The sequence below is a fragment of the Schistocerca cancellata genome, chromosome 1, assembly GCF_023864275.1.
Source record: "Schistocerca cancellata isolate TAMUIC-IGC-003103 chromosome 1, iqSchCanc2.1, whole genome shotgun sequence".
Taxonomy (NCBI): domain Eukaryota; kingdom Metazoa; phylum Arthropoda; class Insecta; order Orthoptera; family Acrididae; genus Schistocerca; species Schistocerca cancellata.
Genome location: NC_064626.1, coordinates 883,068,746 through 883,093,563, shown reverse-complemented (window position 1 = coordinate 883,093,563; position 24,818 = coordinate 883,068,746). Strand labels below are relative to the sequence as shown.

Below are 24,818 nucleotides of genomic sequence, written 5' to 3'. Positions count from 1 at the left end.
TTACTCAAATATGTTACCTAGACAAATGCATTTCTGAAATTTCATGACTCTATTTTTTGGTGTTGCGATTTTTTCCCTTCGGAGTACAAACAGTTAAAATACGATAACATATAGAACAAATTTTGCATAAATGAAGTATACAGTTGGTAGATAGACAATTATCATGACAGGAAGGTCGTTGGGCCATAAAGTTAAAACAAAATAAATTTGCCATGTAATGAATACAGCGGACCCTGTACGACAGAACAAACGCAGTGAAGAACAGAAGTTAATTTCTCTTGGTAATTGTGCTCAAACATACCTAATTACTCTCACGCAATAATTGTAGAAGCTAGCCCGTATATTAGCTTATCCGACACAGACTGTTTTCCAACATGAGACGGATAGCACGTCGACGGTGTACTTTAACAGTTGAGCTGCTATTTATACAAGGTCGTGTTCTGTTAGAGAAAATAGAAATGTAACTATTTTATGCATTATTTACATTGTTCAATTGTTAACCGTCCAGAGACTTTATCGTTATTCTCGTAGATGTAAGTATCTGCAGGAAACATGTATGGAGGTCTCTATAATTGAACGATTGAGACAAGGGATAGAAAAATAAATACTTCTACATGAACTGATACTCTGAAGAAGCTACGTTCGAGTTGATATTGACATTCGGTGTACACGTAAATGCGTGGTGTGGTTCCTTCTGCACTCTGATTGATATTACCCAGAGAATAAGTAGAATGAAAACTGTAACATTTTTATTTACCTTGTTGTGGGATAACAGGCATGTGTAAGAGATGTCACGCAGCTTCAGCACTTGTAGAATGAGATTTGTACATGTGCTATGCATGCTTATCGATCGTAGGCTGAAGCTTTTTTTCCGAGGATCTGGCACTTACAGATTCATGTTCTCTCTCGCGGAACATAAACACATCTCAGTGGTGTTAAATCCAGTAGTATGTGTCCTGTGTCACCTTTTCTTCTTGTACAGTCGTTTCAGTATACTGTGGTTGTAAGGCTTATTTTAGGTCGGGATTAGTCCTTTGTAAAGCATGTGCTTTTTATGTGTTATTTCGTATCAGGTTACGACTCAAACTAATGCCTGCTCTGAATTGTCACGAGAGACTGCAACATACCATTTACTGCTTTGAGATGGCTGCGTGGACACGTTTCGAAAGCCACATTGAAAAAGAAGGTGTTAAATTTTGCACCAGCACCCAGTACTTGAATTTAGTCTGACGTAAGACGGTATTTCTGTGTATGAAAGTGGGGTGGTGTGTGTGTGTGTGTGTGTGTGTGTGTGTGTGTGTGTGTGTGTGTGTGCTGGACGTGGGGGCTCAATGGAACTTGTTTATTAGTTACCTGTTTACAACTGGTACCGAGGAACGAGGCGGGCGCAACCGTAGCCACCCACTTAGCAATCCAGACTCGCTCTCTGCACTTACCTGCAAAAGAAAACAACAACGTTAGTGAGACTCTACGTCTGTTTGCACTGCGGTGTGGGATTAGTTAAGCTGCAGAGAACGTGCTTATGGAAGCCAATAAGATATCACCAATATATCTGATCATAAATCACCATTTTGTACAGTGTGTGTCGTTATCGCCCGAGGGCAACCACTAGTGAAAATGTCTCAAATCATACTGTCAAGGATAATAATAAATTTAATAAATGAATAAATAAATATAAATGATCCACTAGCTAACATCCTGACTTAAATGAGTTCACAAATATTTATACATAGATAATTAGTCATTTTTCCCTCGCTTCATTTTCGAACAGAAGAGGGAATGACTAGTAGTGGTGCAAGGTACACTCCGCCATGCACCGCGTGGTGCCTAGCGGAGTATGTATTTAGGTGCTTTCCACAACGAGAACTACTGAGCTTCCACACACATTTGACTACACTTTGGGGCAGTTAGTTGCTCTTAGTGAATAGTTCCGTATTACAGATATGTAATGGCTTGTATCACCACTGACCACTATTTGTAGCTCTTGCCCATTCTTTAGAGATCACGTATATTATTAGTACATTCAGCTAACGATTACAAGCAAGATATTCCGCTGTCCCTATAAGGTAATTACCTCATTCGTTTTCCGTGTTCATGTTTAACAGATTCAGAAAAATCTTTGCTTTTATTCTCCTCTTATTAGGTCCGATGACGGAAGTAAAACAGAAATAAGTTAGCTGACCAAACAAATTACAGCGTGACCAAGACTATGAATTCCATAGCTTATACACTACCTCCCACTTCCGTATCGAATATGACAACGATGGTAAAATTAAAGAAATTTTCACCCTGTTAGAGGAATAGCCGTGTACACCATAGACATTAGAGGAGAAGATATAAGGGCGCTGGGCGCTTTAATGCCCACTGTACCGAGTCCCGGATAGTGTCAGATTATCGCTCTTGGTCAACACTGGATGCTGTGAGGGCGTTGGCGCCGTTGCTGTGCTGTGCTGATGCCTTACGATATGGCCGTTGTTTGCTCTCCCGGGTCATCAACAAACGACAGGAACAATGTGCGTCGTACTTAATCGTGAGCTGTGAGAGAGCACTTCGGATTTCCCTGCGGGTGTGGCACCGCCCCGGTACACGTGCGGGGTTAAACAAAATACGACTCAATGAGTGTGACCCGGACTACAAGGTCCGCTATTGCGCACACGTATCGCCCCCACAGGACACCCGGTGAAGGATTAACAGCGGCCGGAAGGTCTCAGGAATAGCGTTGCAGCTCGGCTTTACGGCTGGCGGAGCGCTGTGCGGACGCTCTGGGGACTGACGGACGGGCTGTTCCAACAGAATGGCCGGCCATTTCACCGGCAGCGGGATCTACACACACGCCTGCGCAGGAGACGGAAATTATGCTGCACAGACGGCGGGGATCCAACGTGTGACATTGAGGTACTAAATGACGAAGTCTCTTACATCTGACCTCTATAGGTTTTAAAAACCGATGTTTTATGTCTCAAAATGTTATTTGGCTCACTCATAGTAGAAATATGTGGCTTAATGGTTCAAATGGCTCTGAGCACTATGGGACTTAACAGCTATGGTCATCAATCCCCTAGAACTTAGAACTACTTAAACCTAACTAACCTAAGGACATCACACACATCCACGCCCGAGGCAGGATTCGAACCTGCGACCGTAGCGGTTGCGCGGTTCCAGACTGAAGCGCGCAGAACCGCTAGGCCACATCGGCCGGCAAAGCTGAAGGACAAGCAGGTGCAAATGGATAATGTGTTACAGTCACAACCGCTTTATCTATGTCCTCCAGTTTTTTCATCGTTTTTTTTTTTCGTAAGTACAGTTTTATATCTACATATACACTCCTGGAAATGGAAAAAAGAACACATTGACACCCGTGTGTCAGACCCACCATACTTGCTCCGGACACTGCGAGAGGGCTGTACAAGCAATGATCACACGCACGGCACAGCGGACACACCAGGAACCGCGGTGTTGGCCGTCGAATGGCGCTAGCTGCGCAGCATTTGTGCACCGCCGCCGTCAGTGTCAGCCAGTTTGCCGTGGCATACGGAGCTCCATCGCAGTCTTTAACACTGGTAGCATGCCGCGACAGCGTGGACGTGAACCGTATGTGCAGTTGACGGACTATGAGCGAGGACGTATAGAGGGCATGCGGGAGGACGGGTGGACATACCGCCGAATTGCTCAACACGTGGGGCGTGAGGTCTCCACAGTACATCGATGTTGTCGCCAGTGGTCGGCGGAAGGTGCACGTGCCCGTCGACCTGGGACCGGACCGCAGCGACGCACGGATGCACGCCAAGACCGTAGGATCCTACGCAGTGCCGTAGGGGACCGCACCGCCACTTCCCAGCAAATTAGAGACACTGTTGCTCTTGGGGTATCGGCGAGGACCATTCGCAACCGTCTCCATGAAGCTGGGCTACGGTCCCGCACACCGTTAGGCCGTCTTCCCCTCACGCCCCAACATCGTGCAGCCCGCCTCCAGTGGTGTCGCGACAGGCGTGAATGGAGGGACGAATGGAGACGTGTCGTCTTCAGCGATGAGAGTCGCTTCTGCCTTGGTGCCAATGATGGTCGTATGCGTGTTTGGCGCCGTGCAGGTGAGCGCCACAATCAGGACTGCATACGACCGAGGCACACAGGGCCAACACCCGGCATCATGGTGTGGGGAGCGATCTCCTACACTGGCCGTACACCACTGGTGATCGTCGAGGGGACACTGAATAGTGCACGGTACATCCAAACCGTCATCGAACCCATCGTTCTATCATTCCTAGACCGGCAAGGGAACTTGCTGTTCCAACAGGACAATGCACGTCCGCATGTATCCCGTGCAACCCAACGTGCTCTAGAAGGTGTAAGTCAACTACCCTGGCCAGCAAGATCTCCGGATCTGTCCCCCATTGAGCATGTTTGGGACTGGATGAAGCGTCGTCTCACGCGGTCTGCACGTCCAGCACGAACGCTGGTCCAACTGAGGGGCCAGGTGGAAATGGCATGGCAAGCCGTTCCACAGGACTACATCCAGCATCTCTACGATCGTCTCCATGGGAGAATAGCAGCCTGCATTGCTGCGAAACCTGGATATACACTGTACTAGTGCCGACATTGTGCATGCTCTGTTGCCTGTGTCTATGTGCCTGTGGTTCTGTCAGTGTGATCATGTGATGTATCTGACCCCAGGAATGTGTCAATAAAGTTTCCCCTTCCTGGGACAATGAATTCACGGTGTTCTTATTTCAATTTCCAGGAGTGTATATGTCACAGCTTTATGTGCAAGTATTTCGTGCCGCCATTAGTCACTTTCCTTTCGGTGCCTTTCTCGTATAGGATGACGGAAGATTTATTTTATTTATTCGCAAGTATTCCAGTCTCTGCTCTTACCTTCTATGACTTCTCCAATCACTCGGTGTAACAGAAAGAGAAAGCGCCTTTGACTCGTGAGCTATCTTGCTGAGCTGGCGCATTGGTTAGCACACAGGACTCGCAACAGGGAGGATTGGTTCAACTCTCCCCGTCAGCCTATGCTCTGTTTCCAACGACCCTAATCTTCCAGCCTTTTGACGAGGAGGACACGTGCCATAAACCGATTTAACCAAGAACATCGCTCAGTGGAAGAGGAGTAAAAATTCGAGGACACATGTCTCGGCTTATCGGTAGATAGTCAACCGTTTCTGAGAATACGACGGTCAAAGTTTCGAGGTAATCGATGTGCTTTTAGCGAGTGAATAATTCAGCTGTCCCGGCGTTCCACATTTATTCATTTATCTACCCATGTTCGTTGAAGTTTACTACAAGAACGTTTTTTACCAAGTTAGGGGATACAAGCAAGTTACATTACTTGTAAAATTACAAGTGTGTTTCACAATAAATGTCATATATTTATTACATATGTATGTGTGGTATCTCCAGAGGTCACAATCTTTGTAAATTCTTGTATTCTCATGTTTCATTCAATCAATTCTTACATTAATTCTTATATTTTATTCTTTTATTTTTTTCTATAGGAAGATTTGGTGCAGTCTCTTGGATGATGCTGATAATAAAAACATTCGGAACATAGAAATTCCGAACATCACGACCTTCGCGCGAAAGGGAAGCTTGTCATAGTGACATTTCTTCGTATGAATATCACTCGGGAAAGAAACGCCTTCAACACTGCTGAAGATTTCATCCGTTGGTAATAATTTCATGGCAAATCACGCATTGCGGATGACTTTACCGAAAACAGCTTGCAATTGATTATGGCTCAAGATACACTACAGGAATTTCACCGAAAACAATTCCAAGTAATTTTCGCTTTCATTTATTTATTTTTTAGTTCATTCATCAGACATACAATTAGTAAAGGAATAACTACGACGTTATTTCAGTTTACATTGGAAAACATTCATGTAATGATCTCCTATGGAGACGGGAAGATAACAAACACAAATATAAAAATAGTTATCGAGTCTCGAACACTGGGCGCAAATATGTGAAACCGCGATGCTTGCGACTATGCCACCAATTCGTCTGAACTCCTTACTCGCTAAAAGGCAGTTGCAGTACCTCGAAAACTTTGACCATTATTTTCTCAGAAACGGCCGTGTATCTACGCTTGAGCTGAGACACGTTTTCTCTTATTTTGACACTTCTTCTATTGAGCGAAGTTTCTGGGATATCAAGTTACGGTACTTGCCATGTTCTCCTCGTGAGCTTTTCTTTTTTCCTTAAACTTTTTTCGTTTTTTCCAAATGGTTCAAATGGCTCTAAGCACTATGGGACTTAACATCTGAGGTCATCACTCCCCTAGACTTAGAATTATCCAAACCTAACTAACCAAAGGATATCACACACATCCATGGCTGAGGCAGGATTCGAACCTGCGACCGTAGCAGCAGCATGGTTCCGGACTGAAGCGCCTAGAACCGCACGGCCACACCAGACGGCCTTAATTTACTTTTAGATGGTTTTGTTACAAGAAGCCGCCGGCCGGAGTGGCCGAGCGGTTATAGGCGCTACAGTCTGGAACCGCGCGACCGCTACCGTCGTAGGTTCGAATCCTGCCTCGGGGATGACTGGGTGTTGTGTGATGTCCTTAGGTTAGTTAGGTTTAAGTAGTTCTAAGTTCTAGGGGACTGATGACCTCAGAAGTTAAGTCCCATAGTGCTCAGACCCATTTGAACCATTTGTCCTTCAGCTTTCACCTTGAGGCGGAAAGATTCTGTAGTCTTTTTACACTGACAGAAAAGGTCGTAACACCATGACGGACTTGTGCGACATAAATGAAAATTGTTAGGCACATTTCTACACTTGAAGGATAATGACTATTCGATGTCGCGCCAGTCGTATAAGAGTGTCGCTAGTAGTGCCACCAAGAGAATGCAAATCAGGGTTGCTTTAAACACACGCTATAACGGTCGCGAGCGTTAGTTACCTTTTAGACTGGACGTGAAACGTTAGTAAAGAATACCTTTAAGGCGATAAAGACGCCGTTATCAGTTCCTCAATGAGTTTGAACAAGGTCGTCTAACAGTGTACGAAGAGCTGGATGTTTCTGCTGCGATATTACAGAGAGACTAGGCAGGAATGTAGTTAGTGTACATGATTACTGGCGGCGGTGATCACAAGAATGTACGGCCTCAAGAAGACCGGGCTCCGGACGGCCACGTGGCTCTACCGAGAGGGAAGACCATCGTGTTCGGCGTATGACTCTGGCTCAGCGTAGTGCATCTGCAACAGCAATCTCAGCAGCCATTGGCACCACAATGACACAACGAACTGTTACAAATTTACAAATCGGTTACATCAAGGACAGCTCCTAGCCAGACGTCCTGTAGTGTGCATTCCACTGGCCACAAATCACCGCCATGTGCCACTTCAGTGGTGTCAAGCGAGAGCTCATTGAAGGGCAGGGTGGACGTTTGTAGCGCTGTCTGATGAAAGCTGCATCTGCCTCGGTGCCAGTGATGGCCGTGGTTGCTTAGGAGTCCAGTTGATGGCCTGCAACCAACCAGTCAGCGCGCTAGACACATTGGAACTACACCTGGAGCTACGTTCTGGGGTGCGATTTCGTATGACGGTAGCAGCCTTCTCGTGGTTATCTCACGCACCCTGACTGCAAATTTGTGTGTCAGTCTGGTGGTTCGACATGTTGTCCTGCTCTTCATGAACAGCATTCCAGAGGGTGTTTCCCAACAGGGTAACGCTCGCTCACATATTGCTGTTGTAGACCCGCCAGGGTAGCCGAGCGCGCTAACACGCTGCTTCCTGGACTCGGGTAGGCACGCCGGCCCCGGATCGAACCCGCCCGGCGGATTAACGACCACGGGCGGTGTGCCAGGCAGCCTGGATGTGGTTTTTAGGCGGTTTTCCACATCCCGCTAGGTGAATGCCGGGCTGGTCCCCACGTTTTCCTCATTTACCCGCGTCACAGACATTAGAAACGCGTCCGCACTATTTCACGCTTTACACTGGACGCAGACAGTTGGGGTACACTGATTCCGTCCTGGGGGGTACGGGGTGGCGGCAGGAAGGGCATCCGGCCATCCCTAACACTGACAATGCCAAATCCGTTGTAACCACGTCGACCCTGCGATCGCTGCGGGACTATGGCGTAAGCCAAAGAAAGAAAAGAAAGAAAGACATACTGCTGTTGTAGGCCTAAGGACAACATGCTCTATAGAGCGTCGACAATTGGCCTGATCGATTACCAGATCTGTCTCCAATCGAGAACGTGTGGAACATAATCGGACAACTCCAGCGTCATCCACAAACAGCATAACCGTCTCTGTAGTGGCTGATCAAGTGCAACAGCCATGGAACTTCATACCACAAATTAACATTCGTCACAACACAATGCAGACCCGTTTGCATGCTTGCATTCCATATTCTCTGGTGGTTTAACCGGTTATTAATGTACCAGCATTTCATACGAGGTTTGGAACTTAAATAGTGGCAACTATTTATTTACAGCTCGTACAAAATAGATACGTGTTTCAAAGTTTTACTGACCTTGAATGTAGTCACCAGCATTGTGTATAACCTGTTGCCAGCGATGTGGAAGTCATAGGATACTCTTGGCAGTGCCAGTTGTGTTGACAGTTCGAGCGGCGCGGTCTATTGCCCGACGAATTTGTAGCAGTTCTGAAGCGAATGCCATGAAGTGTTTCCTTCAGTTTAGAAAGCGAGTTGAACTCACGGGGGCTTATGTCAGGGGAGTGCAGTAGGTGGTATAGCACTTAGCAGCCCCATCAGTCAAACAAATCAGTAACAGCTTGCACTGTACGTGCTTGAGCATTGTCCTGCGAAATGATGGACAGGTCCTGCAGAAAGTGTCATGACTTCTGTCTCTATGCTGTTCATTTTTGGAACTCAACCTACGACCAGATTAGAGACGGAAGTGACGACACTTTCTGCAGGACCTGACCATCATTTTGCAGGACAATACTGAAGCACGTACAGTGCAAGCTTTACTGATTTGTTTGACTGATCGGCCTGCTAAATGCTATACCACCTACTACACTCCCGTGACTTAAGCTCTCGTGAGTTCAACTCGATTTCTAAACTGAAGAACACACTTCACGGTATTCTCTTCAGGACTGCTACAAATTCGTCGGGAAATGGACCGTGCCGCTCTGACTGTCAACACAACTGGCGCTGCTAAGAGTATCCTACCACTTCCACATCGCTTGCAACGGGTTACACACAATGCTGGTGACTACTTTGAAGGTCAGTAAAACGTAGAAACACGTATCTATTTTGTACGAGCTGTAAATAAATAGTTGCCACTATTAAAGTTCCAACCCTCGTATTTGCGACGGCTTATCTCGCACTTACATTAACCTATGAGCTTGCAATGTTAATCACTTAAAGATTTTACCTAGACAAATGTGTTCCAGAAATTTCATGAGTCAATATTAATTATTTTTTGGTGTTGCGATGGTTTTCCATCTGTGTATTGCCGTATTGTGATTTCTAACGATAAGTATACAGAAAATCATTCACATTCCTGTAACCTAATCTGTATAGGAGATTGGCATGTAAACCGTTTATTAGAATTTAAGAACGTACCGTAAAAAAGTGAAAACCTCTTAAATTACACTCCAAATGGAGCGAAACGTATTGGTGTAAGAAACGACGTGCTGTGCGGGCCGACACTAAAGCCTCTTCAGGATTACGGACGTCGTAAATCATCTGACTGGACCAACGTAAATGTCATACATGGCCAGCGACCTTGTCATAAATGTCAAATACGATATGGTGTGATGCGACGGCTAATGCATGCGAGGTTCCGACTACCATTCTCGACGCGGCAAGCAGAGGACGGGCGTATCAATGGAATTTATTACCAATCGCCGGCTACATTAGTGATATGTTTGCGTGACCTACTATCGTGATGATTTATGAAATAACGTTTTATATCTGGCTCACAGTTGCATTCTTGATGTTACTCCGGTTGGTTCCAAGGGCAGTTCAATAAATCTATTATCTGCGGTCATGTTAGGCAATAGAAAGACCGGACTGTACACTGGAACTTAAGTTTTTACTTAGACTTTTTATAGAGAAGCTTGTTCATTAAAAATATTGCTAATATTCATGCAGGGAAGAAATTTGCACAGAGGGAGAGCTGTTTTCATCTTTAACTGTAATTGCAGTGGGCGCGGAAGTACTGGTTTCGAGATTCAGGTATCTCAGAATATAGTGTTTTAGCACACTCAGTATAGGATACTGGTTTAGGCATGTTTAAAAAAAATGTATGATGATCTAAAGGAATGATTATTTGAAGCTTATAGCATTTTTGCTAATGTTTCAGCACGTACGTAATGTTCCTGTTATTCTACGAAGAACGATTTTGTTTCGACCTCCCTGTGCTGCTGAACGCACTCCTCTAACATCACGTTCGAAATAATCCCGTTCTACACTTCTCCGGCTTCCTCGTTGCCCATATGACACACACACACACACACACACACACACACACACACACACACACACACATTATTGAAATCCAGTAGCGTAGTGTCGAAAGTTTCTCTCATTTCTTAGATCAGTGCTGTAAATCAACAGATCTTTTTTGTTCAACCAAACTTGATTAATCTATAATAGTACGTTTTATGGATTTCTACTACTCTAATTCAAGCATACACTTTGTTTCTCTAGTAACGTAGATCCTGCTTCTTTACGAAACTTGATTAACCTTTAATAGTACGTTTTATAAATTTCTAGTACTCAACTTTGTTTCTCAAGTGACGTAGATCCTACTTTTTTTATGAAGCGCTTAGTTTTGAATTCGATGCATTTCCATTGTCATCCCTCCTACTTGTTACTATTTGCTATTTCTTTGATCTCATAAACTGGGAATTTCTTACCAAGTTGTCGCCGGTATGTTTCAGACATATTAGACATTATAGTTTTCTGCTCTCTGAATTTTGCTTTCACGGACTATACCGCCTATTCAGTGTACAAGTGCAACAATTGGAATGGTAAGCGGGCATACTTGTCCATTGCTGTTATTGGCGTCAGACGTCGCGTATATCATCAACTACTGCTGTTCATCTAGGTGTTATTCTCATTCTGACCCGAATTTCAGCTACAATACTAGGTTCAGGCACCGACGGGCACGTTTCTGTAACAGTATCATGCTTATAATACACTGATCATCCACAACTTTATGACCACTTTCACCAGCTGCGACATAGTCACGTATCTGAACAGTGATCCAATACTGTCAAATGTTGTTTATTCCAGTCTTTGAACACAATTTCATTTCTTTTGACGATGACCGGTTTCAGTCAGTAATGACCATCCTCAGATCTTTTCTACACCATGTCCTAAAGTGATGATGCCATAATGGCATCGTCAAAACATATAAATATACTCAGCACAGCATCGACACATAGCTCTAAAATAAGGTGTAGAATATGGCACATCGTCTACACAGTCATTTTTGCAACTGGCTACTGAGGTAGGTACGTAAGCGGAGCAGGGATGAATGGAAAAGCATTCTAGCGACGATAAGTGGCGCTAATGCGGAAATCCGCCGACTTAAGCGGCTTTGACAAAAGCCAGATTGTTGTGGCCCAGAGTTTGGAAGCGAGTATCTCGGAAACGGCGAAGCTGGTCGGCTACTAACGTGCTACTGTCGTGAGCGTCTATGGAAACTGCTTGAAGAATGCTGAAACCACGAGTAGGCGATAAGAAGTTGGACGCCCATACCTCATTACAGAACTTAGGGATCGGAGGCTTGCCCGCTCTCTGAAGCAGGGTAGGCGTCGATCTGGGGCATTTCTGACGACAGAGTACAGTGCTGGCGCAGTCACAAGTGTTTTGGAGCTCACCGTTCAGCGCACAGTGTTGGACATGGAATTCCGCAGCAGAGGACACCTACGTGTTCCCATGTTGACTCAACAACATCATCGGCCGCCCAGAGTGGGCGAGCGGTTCTAGGCGCTGCAGTCTGGAATCGCGCAACCGCTACGGTGGCAGGTTCGAATGCTGCTTCTGGCATGGATGTGTGTGATGACCTTGGGTTATAGTATGAAGGCTTTCACGACCGGATGACATATCTTCTGGTAAACCTTCCGGGATGCACCCAAACAACAAAAAGCCTAAGGACAAGCCCGAAAAACGATGGAAGAATACAGTCTCTCTCCCTTTTATACAGACAGTAACGGATCAGATTGGAAAGATTTTAAGTAAACATGATATTAGACCTGTTTTTAGACCAACGAAGAAAATTTGTCATGTTCTCCGGTCTGTAAAAGATAAACGCGCTCCTCTATCAGCCAGTGGCGTATATAAAATTCCGTGTACATGTGGTAAAGTTTATATTGGAACAACAAAAAGAAGTGTAAATACACGGTTAAAAGAACACAGAAGTCTTTGCCGATTAGGAAAAACAGATAAATCGGCTGTAGCAGAACACGCTTTTCAGTCAGGAAATCATCAAGTGAAGTTTTCCGAAACAAAAATTTTATCTACGACGACGAACTATTACCCACGGCTTTGTAGAGAAGCAATTGAAATATATAAACATAGGGATAATTTTAATCGGAAAGAAGAGACCATGAAACTTAGTGATATTTGGACAGTAGCAATACAGAATTGGTAGACAGTTTTATCCGTGACGAGATTGCGATCGATAGTTAAGTTTTATCTCTGACAAAGATTATCTCTGCATATCACGCGTAACTCTGGCCACGCCCACTTTCTACGATATTTAAGTCGCTCTCAGACGTTCGACCCGTCAGTCGGCAAGATTCACCGGAGGAGAAACACCCCTCTGAAGATGTCCAGCGCAGCTCTGGACGAAACGTTAGGAGCTGAAGAGTTTCATGGACCACGACCTTACATCCCGGAAGGTTTACCAGAAGACCTTGGGTTAGTTAGGTTTAAGTAGTTCTAAGGTCTAGGGGACTGATGACCTCAGCAGTTAAGTCCCACAGTGCTCAGAGCCGTTTGAACAACATCATCAGTTATGATTACAGTGGGCACGGGGTCATCGAGATCGGACCGGGGATCAGTGGAATCGTGTCGCCTGGCCGGATGAATCCCGTTTATTCTTAAATCAGATGGATAGCCATGTCCAGATAGCTGTCGTCCAGGCAAACGGGTGCTCGAAACATGTAGCGAGCCAAGGATGCAGACAGGCGGGAGTAATATTATGTTATGGTTGACATGCACATGGACTTCCATGGGAGCTGCGGTAGTAATCGAAGGCACCATGACAGCTGCGGAGTACCTGAATATTATTAGGGACCACCTGTAAAACCTTATGTTTGAAGTCTTCCTCAACAGCGATGGCATCTTCAGTAGGATAACTGTTCGTGTCACAAGGCCAGAATCGTGCTGCTATGGTTTGAGGGGCACGATAGTGAACTCCCGCTGATTTCCCGGCCATGAAACTCGGGTTATCTCAATCCGATGAAACCCAACTGGGACGCTATCACGCCAGTTTCGCGCCCACAAACCCGTCAGTCACGGGAAGTGTGTGAACTTTGCATAGGCATCTGGTGCCACAAACGTCTGAAAACCTTTCAAGTATTTGTCGAATCCATGGCACGCAGGATCACAGCTGAAATGCGTTTCACAAGTGGGCCAACACGTTTTTAAGTAGGCGCTCATAATGCTTTGGATTATCAGTGTAAATGATTTGATTCGACTGTGTACATTCTAAAATCCGTTAACTCACTCATAGGATGATGATTACCATTGTAAAACTTAAATCGAAAGTCGTGGTCACTTTTAATAGGTGTTGGTGGGATACACTGAAATTCAAGGTCCATCTGCTTTCTTCCGGTGTCTGTATCAAATGTTTATCTGTGCTACCGTTTGTTTGGTGCGACGAGTATCCGTGCATTGTACTGTATTTTTGTGTTCAATGGGTGAATACGAAAATGACAGAGAGAGAGAGAGAGAGAGAGAGAGAGAGAGAGAGAGAGAGACGTAAATCTGTGCCTCCTTCTACTTAATAGTGGCAAAGTTTCAAAAACAGTGTTGAGTGAGGGAGGAATCTACAAATATACTAACAGCCCCTTATGTATCGCGCCCGTAGGCACGGTGAGGACGAAGTTATACTAACTACATTGAGCACTGGAGCATTTCAGCAGTCATTCTTTCCGTTCTCTATACGCGGACAGAACGGGAAGAAACGCTGATGTGTGTAACTATCAGAACTACCCTCTACCATGCAGTTCTCAGTGGTTTTCAGAGTCTGGATGTAGATATGGGTGTATACCTACAAGGGAGCCGCAGAGTCTCAGCTCGCCATGCGATTGCTGAGACGTCATTAGCAGTCAAACAGTGGTGACGGAAGTTTCTTCCCACGTGGGGCTCGAACCGGCGACTTCTGCGTTTATTGATTTCTACTACCATGCTGGTTTTCGTTAAATACTCGCGTTTGTAACAACCTTAAAGCTTTTTGCTACAACTGAGGTTTGATTTCCAAATGCGTCTAATGTCTGAAGAAGGTACTGCAGTCCATTGTGTTTTTTCGTATCCTAGCGTCGGGTACAAAACCTAATTGAGTTGAGTCAAGGAGATAAGAATTTATTTTCCTTTCACTTCAGATGTTGTCTGTCTGATTAACAGTTAATTTTTGGAATGGATATCAACAACAGCTTACAAACGTCCTTACATAAACCAGCCATATTCATTAGAGGAGAAAGAACATTTTCTGTGAATAGAAAATGTTAATACATTTTGCTTACATCGTATGGCATTATTCTGAATTTTAGCCATTACACTTAAACTAAGGGTTCCGTTTCAAAGACTTAAATTGTGAGTGTCTTAGAGATTATTCAATGATTTTATTTTATCCATTAATTTTGGTACTTCTTAAGAGAATAATCAATTTCCTTTACTGAAGTGCAAAACGATATCCACTTTAACTGAACTGGGGAGGGCAAAACATATGTTACAATTATTACTTTACCAACAGAAAAATATCTTCCGTCTGATTACATGACGTTCAAATCTAACAAGTTCTGGAACCTGTACAAATGAAGAAATTGCCACCGTAGCAAAAATCCTCCTTCACCTCGTCAAAATTGTGGGTAGCAATGTATCAGATGAAACGAATATACGCGCAAAAATTGAGTCAACTTTGGTGAGTGTCTCGGAAGAGAGCACTATGCTCAAATTACCGGCGGAAACTGATAGTCTTTCAAACTGTCGTCTTGCGACAGATACACTGTGTGGTGAAAAATATCCGGACAGCCGTATGTAATCCGGAATTTTCCATTAGATTTCTCAAGAAGTGAATCTTCCAGTATAAAAAGAGGCGGAGAATATTGTAGTGGTGCAGCAAGACGGAAGATTGCATGTATGTCGCTGGGGATCGCATGTGCACGGTTCGTGGCCAAAATGTAACAGGTCGAGGGTGCAGTGACTGCTATGGAGGGATGGAAGAGCCGTCCTTCTAGTGATTATGGCGCCGAAGGCGCTTACACATGGATATTGCGGATTCTATGGGATTGCTAAGGGCTACGGCAGTGCTTCGGAGGCGAAGGAGGCTGCATGGAAACTCTCTTTCATTCCAGAAAGCTGCAGCAGTTACGGGTTGTCAACAGAGGAGCAATAACAGAGGAGTGAGTGGTAACGAGGGCTCAGCGACTTCGAACGTGGACTAGCCACTGGATGTCGCCTGAGTAACAGATCCGTCGGGGACATTTCAACCCTTCTATGGCTGCCTGAGTTCACTCGTGGAAAAGCGATGGAACAACCACAGTTAAACAAAGACCAGGAGGACCTCATGTTCTGACGGTCAAGGACCTTTGTGCATTGCGGAGGGTGGTAGTAAAAAATCGCATGAAATCTGCGATGGGAATCACTCGTGAGATCCGAAGTGCCACCAACAGTCAAGCAGGCATAGTGACTGTGCGCAGGGAGTTAACAAGAACAGGGGACATTGGTGGAGCAGTTTGTCGTAAGCCACACATTTCTGTAGTCAGCGCTAAGGGGCACTACTGGACAGTGGCTCAAATGGCTCTGAGCACTATGGGACTCAACTGCTGTGGTCATAAGTCCCCTAGAACTTAGAACTACTTAAACCTAACTAACCTAAGGACAGCACACACATCCATGCCCGAGGCAGGATTCGAACCTGCGACCGTAGCGGTCGTGCGGTTCCAGACTGTAGCGCCTTTAACCGCTCGGCCACTCTGGCCGGCTACTGGACAGTGGACAGTGGATGAGATGGAATGAGTAATTTGGAGTGATGAATCCTGCTGCACCCTGTAGCAATCCGATGGGAGGATTTGGGTTTCGCGAATGCCTGGAAACGTTACTTGCTATCGGGTGTAGCTCAAACAGTGAAGTATGGAGGATGTGGTGTTGCGCTATGGAGGTATACTCTTTGGTAGATAGGATGTGGTCCCCTGTTTGATTTAGGAAAAAAAATCTGGAAGGATACGAACACGTTTTGCAGCACTGTGTGTTGCGTACAATAGAGCAAGGGGTACGGAGACGATTATTATACGTAACAGTACGCAATACGTGCTGTCATAAAGCAGCATCTATGAGGCAGTGGACAGTAAGACTCCTAAGATGGGTTGGCTTGCTCAGAGTCACGACCCGCATCCAATGCAAAATATTTGGGATGAGTTAGAACTCGACGTCGCTCCAGACTCGAGCGTCCAACATCATTACCTTCTCGGGTTACTCTTGAGGGAGAATGGGCTGCCATCCCTCCACAGACATTCAGACACCTCACTGTAAGTGTTTCGAATAGGGTTGAAGCCATCATAAAGAATGAGGAGGGACACATGCTATGTGAGTATCCACTGATAGGTGTCCGCATACTTTTAATCAGATAGTGTATTGGTAAAAACACTCAGCCACCCTGTCTGATACGAGTCGATTTAAGTCGGTTGTACCTGTCAAGCAGACATCGACAAGAAATTCCAAAGGCACCGACTTCAACGTTTAGCTACGCAGGATATTTGAACATGCTCTTGTTACAGAAGCTTTAGTGAGAGAGACTGTTCAAAGAGATGAATAAATGAAAAACTTTATCAAATAAACTGGAAAAAATATTATTGTTAATATCTGTATGTAACACCGTAACTGTGGATTTAAAACAATTTAGAATAAACCGCAACCACTTACATTTTAAACCACCCGATTTTATGTCCATTAGATCCATAGCAGAAACTCCGTACAGACAGTTCCACAAGAAAGTTTACGCCGTTATCTGTACGAAATAAAAGATACTATTAAAATATCTATTTACATGAAAATACGTGTTACTACTAATTGCATAATTACCTGATAGTTAATCCAATCGCCGCCATTATCGATAATAGCTTGACACCTTGGCCCTCTCTCCGGTAAATCATCCACGTTTACAAACATCTAAATATCGTTCGACCAACTTCGGAACGAATGTCTTTGAATTTCTAAGAAGTTTAGCAGCAGCCCCATATGAAAGCTTTGATACCTTTGGCTGATTTACAAATAACACTGCCTCGTGACGCTTCAGATATTTTACGCTCATTTTAAACTGCAGCCGACAAAACAAAACATTCAAGTCTCACACTGTTTATTTATACACTGTGTAAAAGCGCATTGATTGCACATTCGAGACCACTACCAGGGATGTCGCTGCGGACTCACATTTAAAATTATGGGACACAGTTTCTTGTCGAACTGACTGTAACTCTGTCATCAGTAGTGATGCACACACTTAAAGTATAAACTTAGTATCTTTTATATTCCTGTTTCATTCTTACACATTTGTGTGTACAGTCATCGGCAAAAGTAGAGCGAACGGAAGTCGATATATTTAAGGGTTTTCACAGGTCACATCAATGAACTGCCTATGACAGGCAGAGAAGAACGTTATCATAGCATATCTTCGTTCATCATCCCACATAATTATTTGAAAATTAGTACAGTTTCTCTTTACCTGTAATCGATAGTGAGCCACACAAAGAAACTGACCAAATGAAGTTTTGCTCTACCGTCACCACCCTCATGACTAGCATAGTTCGTGGTTGTATTTAGTATTAAGATGGTTTGATGCAGCTAACTATGTTAGTCTATCCTTTGCAAGTGATTTGCCTCTTAATAACTACTGCAACATGAATCAATTCGAAATTCTTTACTTCATTCACCCCTTGGTCTCCCTCTACAATTTTTAACCCCACATGTCCCTCTAACGCCGAACTGACAGTTTCTTGATACCTCAGATTGTGTGCTATCAACCGATCCCATCTTTTAGTCAAGTTGTGTCATAAATGTCTTTTCTCCCAAAATCAATTCACTACCTCCTTACTTCTTTCTCAACACTCTTCTGACCACAGGAAATAGCTATTTACACAACTTTTGCATAATGAAAGTAAAAGTAGACCTGTATTCCCCGTACAGTTGAGGTTAGCGGAGCAATAGGACGTGTGTACGATGTTCAGTTTATTAACACGTCTCTACGGGTCATTTCAATGCTGTACCGTACGCGTGCTGCATAGATGCCCGTCGAACTGGGGCACACCTTAGTGAAAATTATACCTTCATCGTGAGACAGAATACTGAAGATCTACCTCGAGTTGGTCACCGGCTGTCAACACCAAATGATGAGCGCTACCTACTAATCGTGGCTTCTTGGTAACTTTAGAAGGAAGCAACACAACTACGAGCTGACGTTTTGGAGGCAACTGGGAAGTGCATGACGGCTCACACAGTACGCAGCAATCCGGTCTCTAGACGTCCATTAGTAGTAAAAGTACAAAAACCCCAGAACCACGATGCACGAAGATGGTGGGTGATGAAGCTGCTTGATCAGTGACGTTTTACTATCTTCACCAACGATTGGAGGATATTTACTACGCCTGATGATCATCGTAGAAAAGTGGCAAGATCACCAGATGCAGGCCTCAGGCACACAGTACGAGGAGTTCATCAAGAAAGTAGGTGGGTAATGTTTAGGATCAATACAATGTATCCAGACAGGAGCCACCGAGCTATACAGTCAACATTCAGAAGATGAGTTCGTCTTTAAGACGAAGATATACAACCACACCACCAGTAAAGGAATCAACAGAGTGTAATGCTTGCGGTAATTACTGACGTGAACTCGACTACGCATGCATGGGACAAGTTGACTGCGTCGTCGTAGGAACCTTTCTCATTCACTGGATGATCTTAGGATGGTCACCGTCGAAGAGTGGGCAGGTTTCAGCTGCAGCGTCTTCACCGCCTTGTGAGCAGCTTGCAAGGAGGCTCCAACCATTTTACAATGCTCCTTGTGGAGCAACACGATACTAAATGTTGCCTAGCAACAAACTCCGATGTGTGTACATTTTCGAAGAGGCTGCCAGTATGTAGCTTTACTTTGCAGCGAAATTTTGTTGTTGTTTCATAAGGCTTATTCTTTCATTCCCAGCACCCCTTGAATCCAAGACGTTTGCAAATTTCAGGTGGTATACAACAAATGTTCCTTCCTTAGACAAATGTACTACCATTGTGTTTGTATTAAGGACGCTGAGGTTGATGTTGAACATTTAAATAGATTTTGAATGGGAAAGAAGGAGTGTTTGCGATCTACTCCTCTCATTTTACGTTGCAGAAGACTTGGAAATGAGACGATTAATGCTCAAGATAGGAAAATAATTTTCCGATACCTGAAGGAACGAAAACCATCCGAAAGTATGTGACTCATTGGCGACCACAGAGACATCATAACTCATTGATTTCAAACGTATTTTAACTAGACGCTACAGGAAGTAGATAACAGTGTCTGTAATAATGATGATGATCATAATCTTCATCATCAGTTATTAATGGCAGGAAAGTGGCGGCACGAAGTGCTTCACCTGTGGAGAATCTAGACAGAAAGAAGATGGATGAGAAGTGTGTCATCCGCGCCGTCACGCCACGTCCTGGCTGCGGACTTGCTGGGCAGCGTGTGCCCGTGGTCCAGGTCAGAGGTCGCGGTGGCAAGCCGCGTGGAGGGCAGGGGAAATAGTGGGTGGGGGAAGGGAGGGAGGCCGTGCCCAGGGCAGCAGGCTGCGGGCCGCCTCACTGGCTTCCCAATCTCTGGTCCTGTCCTTCGGTCTGCAGACGACGCAGGCTTCTAAGTTTTTTGTGGTGCTCTCCTTTTTCGGTTCATTTAGTCGCACCTTAATTCTCGAGTGTCACTATTAATAGCTGTACGATGGGACCATAATATAGATTATATACTGCTTTAAAATGAGCAACAGAGTATCCCTGAAAAGGACCTAATCCAACCACAGTCCGTCATAAGACTGGTAAATGCGGCGCACGAACGCACATAGATGATAGAGAACCTGGAGAAGAAGACATGTTATTGTCCTAAGACGATCTTGCGTAAATACAGCGTGTAGTGCTGTGGTCATACGAATGTGTAAATTACTACTGCAGAACTATCTTTAGAGTAGGGGATCATGTATTTAGGAGAATGTGCTGAAAAGTAATGCCTCCGAAATTTTTATGTGAAAACTCAAAAATTTTTAACTGAAACGTACATTATCGACACCACATAAGGCAGAAAGCGTCCTTAGGTTGGTAGTTAACCAAGTGGCGGTTCCAGAATCCGTGACCGGCCCGAGTATGCACTTTCTGCTGTACAAGCAAGTAGTGCCACCACCGCGCCGACAAAAGAAGACGCCGCACCGAGGCCAGCCCTGTCTACTAACGGAATCGGCCAAAACCTCAGTAGTGTTTACGGCAGTTCCCCTGTATTGTCATTATACACTGAAGCGCCAAAGAAACTGGTGTAGACATACGTATTCAAATACGCAGATATGAAAACAGGCAGTATACGGCGCTGCGATCGACAACAAGTGTCTGGAGCATTTGTTAGATCGGTTACTGCTGCTACAATGGCAGGTTGTCAAAATTTGAGTGAGTTTGAACGTGGTGTTATACTCAGCGCACAAGCGATGGGACATGGCATTCCGAGGTAGCGATGAAGTGGGGATTTTCCCGTACGACCATTTCAAGAGTGTACCGTGAATGTCACGAATCCGGTAAAACATCAAATGTCCGACATCGCTTCCACCGGAAAAGATCCTGAAAACGTGACACCAACGACGACTGAAGAGAATCGTTCAGCGGGACGGAAGTGCAACCCTTCCGCAAATTGCTGCGGAATTCAATGATGGGGCATCAACAAGTGTCAGCGCGCGAACCATTCAACCGTACATGAACGATATGGGATTTCGCAGCCGAAGGCCCACTCATGTACCCTTGATGATTGCGCGACACGAAGCTTTAACCCTCGCCTGAGTCCGTAAACACGACATAGGATTGTTGATGACTGGAAACATGTTGCCTGGTCGGACGAGCCTCGTTTCAAATTCTATCGAGCGGATGAACGTGTACAGGTCTGGAGACAACCTCATGAATCCATGAACACTCCATGTCAGCAGGAGACTGTTCAAGCTGGTGGAGGCTCTGTAATGGTGTGGGGCGTGTGCTGTTTGAGCGATATGGGACCTCTGATACGTCTAGATACGACTCTGACAGGTGACACGTACTTAAGCATCCTGTCTTATCACCTGCATTCATTCATGTCCATTGTGCATTCCGATGGACTTGGGAAATTCCAGCAGGACAATAGAATATCCCATACGTCCAGAATCGCTACAGAGTGGCTTCAGGAACACTCTTCTGAGTTTAAACACTTCCTATGGCCAACAAACTTCCAGATATGAGCATTATTGAGCATATCTGGGATGCCTTGCAACGTGCTGTTCAGAAGAGATCTCCATATCTTGATACTCTTACGGATTTATGAACAGCCCTGCAGGATTCGTGGTGTCAGTTCCCTCAAGCACTAGTTCAGACATTAGGCGAGTCCATGTCACGTCGTGTTGCGACACTTCTGCGAGCTCACGGGGGCTCAAAAATGGTTCAAATGGCTCTGAGCACTATGGGACTTAACAGCTGTGGTCATCAGTCCCCTAGAACTTAGAACTACTTAAACCTAACTAACCTAAGGACATCACACACATCCATGCCCGAGGCAGGATTCGAACCTGCGACCGTAGCAGTCCCGCGGTTCCGGACTGCGCGCCTAGAACCGCGAGACCACCGCGGCCGGCTCACGGGGGCCCTACACGATATTAGGCAGATGTACCAGTGTCTTTCGCTCTTCAGTGTATATGACGGTTAGGCACTGTTCAACGGACTCTGACTTACTGAGCACAGTTAATCCTCTGTCCACAAGGTGCGGCGAAAAACCACCCGCCCGTCCTATTTGCCTTAGTCTGCACGCGCGGCGTAGTTCGGGTTTTATCCCCAGCTAGTTCTTCTAGACCGTCACACTCTCAGTATTGGATGGGTTGCCTGGTCCATGGTACGTGAAACCCGGGAAGGATTCCACCCGACCTTCTTGTTAATGTCCTCCCAATCCACCTTGTGGTCAGAGGGTTAAGATAGTGCCATTCAGATTACGTGTGTTCCTAATCATTTCTGATTTTCTGTCTAAGCATGAACCCATTCCTCGGCACTCACCTCTAGCGGCTCCAAGACTAACTTTATTCATATTCTACATCTTAAGTCTCCATTTCTACATTAGTTCCCAACGTAGTCACCCTGGTGACAAGCAAATTTCTCCCAAAGAGAGACCAGTTTGTTTATACTGTCACTGTTGAGCGACTGACTCTGTTGAAGGAGTCACAATCTCACCCCTGGTTGCATTGCTTCAGCACTGTGGAAGGGAAATCCTCGAAGGTGTTCTTTAAGTTTTGGAAACAGACGAAAATCTGACGGGGGCGAAGTCGGGACTGTGTAGAGGATGATCGATGACAGTGAAACCAGGGCGCCGGATTTTTGGAGATGTCGCAGCGCTCGTGAGTGGTCTGGCATTGTCATGCTGAAGGAGAGGGTACTCCAAGTGTGGACGAACTCTTTGAATGCATGCTTTCAGTTTTCTGAGGGTTTCTCACGCGGCAGAGGGGTAACTTTCTTCAGCGGAGCAGTGTAGTCGCCGATTAACATGCCTGACATGTAATACCTAAACTGATACTGAGAACAGAAAAAAAAAATCAGAGGCGTTGCTTTTCAGCACTTCCTCTCATATCTTAAGTGGCAAAAATTTTTAAGCTTGAGGAGACCTGTTCGGAGAGTAGTTCCATTGATGAAAACTGGTTGTTAATCCTCTTTTGGCTAGCTTGGCCTATCACAACTTCACCGGAGCCCTGTTAGCCGACACCTTGGAATTGCTACAGGGCTTTCAGAGCTATCGTATAGGTCCTGGGGCACTCGAACTCCCCACTGTACTTCATCCCTGCAGGTCATTCTCTGATTTTCGGCATTGCCCGCCTTACACAATTTTGACGAAAGGTTGGTCTTTTGAGAGAAAATGGAAAATGGGAGAAATGAGAAAGAGATCAGTGAACATGACAGACATGACATTCCTACGAATTATCAGGAGTCTGGTTTGGGACAAAAACGTTCCACAAAAAAGCAAAGAAGTGATATACAGAAGTTACTAAATTGCATTACTGATCTATGTATCTGAAACATAGTCAGTGAAGAAAAGAGATGTAGGCGGATTACATGTATGTGAACAGAAGTTCCTCTGGAGTGGGACAGGAATAACATGGAGAGGTAGGATCAGGAATGAAAGGGTAAGGGAAATAGTGAAAAAGGAATTCCTGCAGAGCAGGACTGAAACATCAACAACAGACACAAAATCCCCAAGATGGGCGATCTCTTACAGAAGCCCGAAATTTAGCGCGGACTTCAATGCGAGATGCCTATAACAGTTTCCACAACGAAACGTTGTCTCGAAACCTGGCAGAAAATCCAAAGAGATTCTGGTCGTATGTGAAGTATGTTAGCGGCAAGAAAGAATCAATGCCTTCTCTGCGCGATAGCAATGGAGATACTATCGAAGACAGTGCTGCCAAAGCAGAGTTACAAAACAAAGTCTTCCGAAATGCCTTCACAAAAGAAGACGAAGTAAATATTCCAGAATTCGAATCAAGAACAGCTGCCAACATGAGTAAGGTAGAAGTAAATATCCTCGGAGTAGTGAAGCAACTTAAATCACTTTCGGAGTTTGTTGATGCATTACCTCCATACTTAACAATCATATACAACCGTTTGCTCGACGAAAGATCCGTACCCAAAGACTGTAAATTTGCACTGGTCACACCAACATTCAAGAAAGGTAGTATGAGTAATCCACTAAATTGCAGGCCCATATCGTTAACGTCGATATGTAGCAGGATTTTGGAACATATATTGTGTTCGACTATTATGAATTACCTCGAAGAATTGACACACAGTCAACATGGGTTTAGAAAACATCGTTCCTGTGAAACACAACCAGCTCTTTATTCACATGAAGTATTGACTGCTATTGACAAGGGATTCCAGATCGATTCAGTATTTCTGGATTTCCGGAAGGCTTTTGACACTGTACCACACAAGCGGCTTGTATTGAAATTGCGTGCTTATGGAATATCGTCTCAGTTATGTGACATGATCTGTGGTTTCCTGTCAGATAGGTCACAGTTCGTAGTAATTCACGGAAAGTCATCTAATAAAACAGAAGTGATTTCTGGCGGTCCCCAAGGTAGTGTTATAGGCCCTTTGCTGTTCCTTATCAGCCGGCCGGAGTGGCCCTGCGGTTCTAGGCGCTACAGTCTGGAACCGAGCGACCGCTACGGTCGCAGGTTCGAATCCTGCCTCTGGCATGGATGTGTGTGCTGTCCTTAGGTTGGTTAGGTTTAATTAGTTATAAGTTCTAGGTGACTGATGACCTCAGAAGTTAACTCGCATAGTGCTCAGAACCATTTTTTTTTGTTCCTTATCCGTATAAACGATTTGGGAGACAATCTGAGCAGCCGTCTTCGCTTGTTTGCAGATGACGCTGT

At 44.9% G+C, this 24,818-nt stretch overlaps 1 protein-coding gene across 1 annotated transcript in view; it reads right to left on the bottom strand.

Moving 5' to 3' along the window:
- LOC126190587 (matrix metalloproteinase-2-like) overlaps positions 1-24,818 on the bottom strand; it is a 903,752-nt gene that overhangs the window by 569,485 nt on the left and 309,449 nt on the right. The gene's annotated exons all lie outside the window — the stretch shown is intronic.